Here is an 8433-nt window from a genome sequence, read left to right on the forward strand (position 1 = left end):
CTGAAAAAGCCTGTTCTGCTATCTCTGACCTTCAAGGCATTTTCCACTATTGCAAAAATGTAAAAAAAAAAAAAAACACCCACGTTGATATAAAAAAAAAAAGCAATGTGCATTTATTAAATGTTTGCACTGAAGGCACTCAATCCTGTATTTACCTCCAGCCCCAGGTCTATACCAAGGTATGGTCCTGCAGTTACGGAGCTGGAGGAAATAAACAATGGACTACAAGTGCGGTGATGTCACAACACTCATGTTTCATTGAGATCTCTGAGTCTCTTTGCAGCGGTGGTATGTGAGACTTGTAGTCTTCTCATTTATAGATCTCTGTGAATGGATGACTCTGCTGTGTGGTCAGAGCCAAGCACAGCAGCATTAACTAGAAAAAAACAGGGTACAGTACATGTCCTTATCCATCGAGTTTTTGACCAATGGATCCCATTCAATCCTAAAATGTTTATCTTGGGGCGCCACTAATCACCGTGCTGCACTCCTTCTAATGGCAGCACGGTGATTAGTGGTGCTTAAATGGAAACAGCGTGAGCCTCCCTCTCTGATGGAGCTTTATGCTAGGATCTGGGATGTCCAAAGGATGGAATACCTAACTGCCATAATAGGGTCTGGGAGCTGTGGCACACCTATGAATAGCCATCTTGACAATTTCCAGTAATTCCTTTATGTATCTTGCCCCTTTCCTCCTTGGGGGTGGGAGTGGGTTCCATTCAGTCATGGAGTGCATCGGCACCCTCTTCTCTCTCTTCCTTTTTCTGATATCCACCTTTGTTCATCTTACAGGCCTACCTGATAATGCCAATTCTTAGCCAGTATGCGGGCTCTATGTCTAAGATATTTATTTCTCATGTGCTATACTGCGACTGCCATGTGATGTTTTCATTATGTTCCATGCTGTAATCTTTGAGTGCTAAATTGGATTAACCACATGGGAACCCGCTTGGTGTACCCTTGTCAGGGAAGCTTTGTAAAACACATCTGGACTTGATTGTAAGTGAAAGTGGATTTCTACCATCTGCTTTTTACACCTTGGTACTTGTCTGTTAATTCACCGGATTTATTTATATATATATAAATAAATAAATATATATTTTTAAATAAAACATAAAATATATATATACATAAATAAATCTGGCGAATTAACAGACAAGTACCTACACCTTTATAATCAATAAAGACAGTTTAAAAAAAAAAGAAAAAGAAGTGCTTTGGAGAAAAACCCTTTATTTCAGGTGGGGGAAATTTGAGGGTCAGGGAATGTGACCATGCTTCATGTTATTCCCCTAACATGGTATAACATGAAGATAGTGTATGCTTGTAAATCTGACTTTTCATGATTATAGATAGGATACACTTTACCCACAACCCACCATTCCTCAAGTACATATTGCTTGACAATCCTGAAAATATAAAGCTTTTTAAAAACAAAAATGATTTAAAAAATGCCCCAGCCCAAGTATACAGCGCTTCCAGAAACCACAGGTGACATCACAATGCTTTATCGCTGCCTTCACTGGAAAGCTGAAAGCTGAGTGCTTGAAAACCCATAAGAATGCATCCTGAAACATGCAGCTTTCCTGGGGGCAACAATGAAATCACCCATACCCTCCCAAAAGTGTCAGATGCCACAGTCAATGGATTTTTTTTCTCCAAATTGTTTTACACAGGGTTTTTGTAAGCAAAATGTATATGTGGAGTGGGGGGCTGTGAGCAAAGTGGACCATCCACTTTCCTGGAAGGTACCCTTCCAACAGTTCTGAATTCACAGCCCAGGAACAAGCATGTGGCAGGTGATGTGAGAATCAAGTCCAAACACCTGATCTGCATGCTTTCTAGTGATAAGTGACTCAGAATGCATTGATGCCAAGTGGAGTAGCATGAAAGCCAGGCATTTAGCATTTTCAATAAAGTTCAGCAAGAGCATACTAAATATTTCTCCTAACATGGGTTTCTTTTAAATCTGTATTAGTCCACCCTGCAGACATAGTGTGCCTTTACAGAGACGATTACATCCAGGCACTGCAGTCATGCAGCTGGAATACCGTTTATGTGAATAGTTGTGGCTGTTCAGCCTATACAGTGCAATGACAGGCTGACAGGAGCCTCAGCTGTTCAGCTATAATCCCACATAGGGCGATTTGTTGTGGTTAGGGACAGATGATTGCCCCTGGATGCAGACTGTTGCATCCAGGAGCAATCATTTAAATCTCCATGTGAGATAACCCAAACGGCTGCAGCAGCTTTCATTGCTTTGAATAAGCTGAAGAGTCACAACTGTTCACATAAATAGGCGATTGCAATGCCAGGAGTCCGCTGGCTTGACATTATTGCCTGTGTGAAAGAGGCATAATTGTAGGGCAGAAAAATAGTAAGGGCTTATTTACACTGGTGAGAATCTGCTTTTCGTCTGGGCAGAGACTATCTCTATGCACAATCTGCACCCAAACATTTGCAGCCAACAGCAGTTTGGCCCAATTTGTACCTTGCACAATTCAATGGTCAGTGCTGCTGTGCATATGTAACCGCTTATCCGAGAGGTTACATGCAATTAGGTGTCCTAACCAACCCTGGACACAGACAGGTGCCTGTAACCGTCTGAATCCAAATACTGCAGCTGATTTTGTTTTACCACTGGCTGCATTGACATGCACATTTGTTTTTCTGGGTTCTAGGCAATAGACAGCACTGTTCATTAGTCACACACATGATCTTTCAGTAGTGATTATTTAAGCCCCCATACACTTGTGAATGGGGCCATTAGTGATTAGATGCAGGAGACCCAGGAAGAAAAAGTGTATGTAATAGATAAATCCTATGTTCAGCCATTGCTGCAGATGTATGAGAAATGCAATGGCAAAACATGCTATTGTTTCTTGCAGTTGTTTACTGTTTGTTATAAAATGTTGTAAACCCTATAAAAAATAAAATACCATTCAACAGGGAGCATTATTTATAATAATGCTGAAAGCGGAACATTAAAACATTAAAACTTCTTTTAATTAACATACTTGGGGGTGCACTAAACCTAGCTACGCAGGGATGCAGCTTTATGATGTGTAGGAGATAGTGAAGCAAAAGTGACATTCAGAAAGAAAAAGTTATTTAAGTTGCAATAAATGATATTTCCATGGTGGCTTCTTTTTATTTTTTCTAAAAAATTACATTGGGGTCTTTTGAGGGGGCTCCTTGCCTTTAAAAAAAAGCCAGCAGGGTAACGTCATATACTGCAGTTTAAATGGCTTTTTTCTTACTGAATGTTACTTTTGCTGCATTACATCCTAAAGCAAAAGATTATTGCTCTCTCCTCTGAGATGATCAAGAACTGAGCCAGTTAGTCCATAAAAAGAAATATATATATAAAAGAAAAACAATATATAAAAAAAAAAAGTATACATTATATATAAAAAAATGTAAAACCAACGTACATAAAAAAATACATCTATGAACATAACCCCTTTCTGTAGTGTAAAGACCCATCCACAGTAATGATATACATAACGTCTCTTCCCCATCGGTCATATACCAAACTATGTGATTCTTGTTGCTATGTTTAGTGTTGCCATGGTGTATGACATGAAACAGTCTTCCACAACCCCACCATAATAGCAAAGTTTGGCTGTTCCTCACTCGGTTCCTCCTATACAGATGAATCTGTTTCTGTTATTTGCTGTGTTTCAGCCTACATGTAAATTGATAATGATGACTGTAATGATCATGGCTCCGATCCTATAATATCCCTGACTTTGTGTAAGTCTAAAAATTGATGCTGGTTTGAAGCCAAAGGGTAGTCACACAAATATGGATTTGATCTTCTGTTGGCTCACTTTGCAATTTGTAAATTGATAAAAATAAACAATTAAAATATATATATTTTTAAAGCATTTTACTTTACAGTATTTCTTTCCACCTGCCTAAAACTGTTGCACAATACTGTGTATAATTTGTCTGGCATGTACAGATTAGGCTTTATAACATCGTAGAGGTATTATTGTTGATCACTATTCTGTGTACAACACTGTGATTGGTATAAATATATATACGTGCCCTGGTAGGATGCCCTGGTTTTACCTGACATTGTTTGTTAGATGTTTTGATATATTGTATGCCATATAGTGTATGTTATATATTAATGTATTATATTTTTGTTTTTTCTTTACTTTGTATTATCTAGAACACCCCTCTCCTGAGGAAGGGTTCTTGTGAAACGTGTCAAGAGATTGTAGTCCCTCCACAGCTTATGACTACATTAGTCTTTGCACTAGAGAATCATATTGTTTGGTATGTGACCAATGGGGGAGAGATGTAATCTACTGTCATAAGTGGAAGACATTTTATGTGTTATATCCACTTCAATACCGGGCACTTTTACCCCCATCCTGCCCAGGCCATTTTTCAGGTTTCAGCGCTCTCACACTTTGAATGACAATTGCGCAGTCATACAACATTGTACCCAAACTAAAATTTTATCATTTTCTTCACACAACTAGAGCTTTCTTTAGGTGGTATTTAATCACCACTGGGGTTTTTATTTTTTGCTAAATTAACAAAAAAAGACTGAAAAGTTTGAAAAGAAAACACGTTTTTCTTTGTTTCTGTTATAAACGTTTGCAAATAAATAATTGTTCTTCAAAAAATTTAGGCCGAGGTGTATTCTGCTACATGTCTTTGGTGAAAATAACCGAAATTAGGATGTATTTTTTAGTTTGTAGGAAAGTTATAGAGTTCACAAACTATGGTATATATCTGAATATTGATCAATCCTGAAGTACTGACAGCCAATCTAATTTCTTGAGGTCCAAGAATGTCAGAACAGTACAGATATCCTCCAAAGAGACAACTTTTTGCAAAGTAGACAGTCCGACGTACTTCATAAGAGGCATGGCGAGTTTTTTGAAGTTGTATTTTTTTTGTCATAATTTTTCGGAAAATTAAAAAATTAAAAAAATTATTTTCACTATTTTTTTTTTTTACATACTGTCACCAGTGCAGTACAGCGTCATCATATAAATGGCATGGCAGTGATCAGGGACACTGACTGGTGACAGTATGAAAAAAAAAATATATAATTTTTTTTAAATTTTTTTATTATTTTTAATTTTCTATTACATTTTTTTTTAAGATTTTTTTTTTCATATTTCACTATGACCAATGTAGTACAATGTTACCATAGTAACATTGTACTACTTTGGGGAAGTAATCAGTATTTTTTTTTTTTTACACAATTTGCTTATAGCACAGAATTAGTTTGCTAGAAGCAAGCATTTACCTGAATGACATCGATTCATTTAGGGTTTTTTTTTTTTGTGCCTAGCTGTGATTTGGCCACGGCTAATCACATGACACAGATGGTCTGTGATTGGCCCAGCTTGTGCATGTGATCGCTGTGACCATTCACAGCTAGGCACACTAGTATACAATGGATGGCATGAATGAAGCCATCCATTGTATACAACTGTCATGTGACTTGCTGTGATTGGTCACAGCAGGTCACATGGTACCGGCAACGGGGCCGGTACTCAGATCTGTCATCGGCCGTGTCCGAGGTACACAGCCGGTGACAGATCGCGCCGCTGCGAGGCTCTGCAGGCGGGCAAACTGCGCATGTGCGAAAGGACACCATATGGCGTCCACCCGGAAAGGTGAGTGTTTTTGCCGGCCGCCATTCGGCCATAGGCCGGGCGGTAACTGGATATACACTAAATTGCAAAAAGTATTGGGATGTCTGCCTTTACACGCACATGAACTTCAATGGCATCCCGTCTTAGCCTGTAGAGTTCAATATTGAGTTTGCAGCTATAACAGCTTCAATTCATCTGAAAAGGCTGTCCACAAGGTTTAGGAGTGTGTCTATGGGAATGTTTGACCATTTTCCCAGGATTTATGCGGTCAGGCACTGATGTCAGACGAGATGGCCTGGCTCGCAGTCTCCACTCTAATTCATCTCAGAGGTGTTCTATTGGGTTGGGGGCAGGCCAGTCAAGTTCCTCCACCCCAAACTTGCTCATCCATGTCTTTATGGACCTTGCTTTGTGCACTGGTGCGCACTCATGATGAAACAGGAAGGGGCCATCCCCAAACTGTTCCCACAAAGTTGGAAGCATGAAATTGTCCAAAATGTCTTGGTATGCCAACACCATAAGAGTTCCCTTACTGGAACAATGGGGCCAAGCCCAACCCCTGAAAAACAACCCTACACCATAATCCCCTCTCTACCCAACTTTACACTTTGCACAATGCAGTCAGGCAAGTACCGTTCTCCTGGCAACCTGCCAAATCCAGACACTTCCACTGGATTGCCAGACAGAGAAGCGTGATTCATCACTCCAGAGAACATGTCTCCATTGCTTTAGAGTTCAGTGGCATCGTGCTTTACCCCACTGCATCCGATGCTTTGCATTGCACTTGGTGATGTAGGGCTTGGATGCAGCTGCTCAGCCATGAAAACCCATTCCATGTTCTCTTTGCACTGGTGTTGTGTTAATCTGAAGGCCACATGAAGTTTAGAGATCTTTAGCATTTGACTCTGCAGACAGTTGGCATCTTCTGTGTGCTTCAGCATGCGCTGACCCCGCTCTGTCATTTTACGTGACCTACCTCTTCAAGGCTGAGTTTCTGTTGTTCCAAGTTGCTTCCACTTTGTGATAATACTACTAACATATGGCTGTGGAATATTTAGTAGCAAGGAAATTTCACAGATGGACTTATAGCACGGTTGAATGGTACCACGATTGAATTCACGCTTGAATTCACTGAGCTCCTGAGAGCGACCCATTCTTTCACAAATGTTTGTAGAAGCAGTCTGCATGCCTAGGTGCTTGATTTTATACACCTGTGGCCATGGAAGTGATTGGAACACCTGAATCCAATGATTTAGAGGGGTGTGCCAATACTTTTGGCAATGTATTGTATGTAATGTGTGTTTTCTAGCTAAACACCCTCTTTATTTTCAAATATGACAACCTTTAATCTTTTCCAAAGACATAGTACTTGTCCTGTTTGCTTCTTGTTCAAGCTTACAGCCCCTCTGCTCATGTAAGTGGACAGCATGTGAAAGTTAAAAATGTCAAACATAGAGAATGCTTTGGTCACTGACCTTGCTACGTTCAGGATGTTTCATGCCATAGTCTTACATTAAAGTTTTTTTTTTATTCCTTTATTGAAGTCAGGTCCAGTGGGTCATGGTCAGTCATTTTTCAAGCACACAGTGTGCATGATGTTATCATGCCAGCGCAGAGCATGTGCACAATGTCATCATGCCATAGCATGGGACGCAGGGCCGGAGCCATTCTGCCCACATGTTGGCAGGCCTGGATGGTAGGGCTTTGCTCTCCTTACAGATGTGGGCATATATGGTATTTGGGAGGGGCTTTATTTCCCCTTGAGGATAAATTGAAGGGGCAGATAGAGGAAGTATTTTCACAAATAAGAAATATTGAGGCACTCTTCTTCTCTCTGGGTAGTATTTGATGGCAGCCTTTGTACATAGAAACATATAATTCTGATTTACTTGGCTTTTTGTTTCCGTGGGACATTCGGTTTTTAATGTCACAGAATTCCATCTATGCACCAAATTCTGTTTTTTAGTTTACAGACTTTATGTTGGTGGCATCTACTCCTGAGGAACTGAAGAAACATTCATGAAGCACGTAGAGGTATAGGATGCACTCCTTTTTTATTAATTTGGATATCTGGGAATATGTGCAATGGAATATATGTACCAATTAAATACACAATTTTTTGCTGATGTATGTTGAATATAATAAACAGCCAAATTAGCTTTAAACCTTTAGTGATTCCCCATGTGATTACCAAAAAAGCTATAGAATATTGTATATACACCATATGGTGAAGGTGAATATAAAAATTAAAATCTGAAAGGTATGTGATTTTATTTCAATGTATCTAACAATGTGTATGCCTCTTATACCCCCCAGGGAGGTAGAGGTATTGGGACCATGCCCTCAATAGACTTCTGGCTATGTAACCATCAGAGCAAGGAAACTGGATGGAAAACCTGTATACAGGTGAAACTCGAAAAATTAGAATATCATGCAAAAGTTAATTTATTTCAGTAATGCAACTTAAACGGTGAAACTAATATATGAGATAGACTCATTACATGCAAAGCAAGATAGTTCAAGCCGTGATTTGTCATAATTGTGATGATTATGGCTAGAGATGAGCGAATTATTCAAAAATTCGATTCGGCTGATTCGGCAAATTCGCGGAATAAATTTGATTCGAGTCGAATATATTCGCTGCGAATTTAACTTATAAAAAGGGTGTTTCTAGGCTTCAGAGAGCCTTTATATTAGTGCAGAACACTGTACCTTTAATTTAAATGCCCTTGGAGTCTGCTGGGGAAGAGAAATAATACTGTCATTCAGTATGACATGCAGATGAGTGCCGTCGATCTTAGGATCT

The sequence above is a fragment of the Staurois parvus genome, unplaced genomic scaffold, assembly GCF_062004578.1.
Source record: "Staurois parvus isolate SC_StPar_1 unplaced genomic scaffold, SC_StPar_1.0 ptg000719l, whole genome shotgun sequence".
NCBI lineage: Eukaryota > Metazoa > Chordata > Amphibia > Anura > Ranidae > Staurois > Staurois parvus.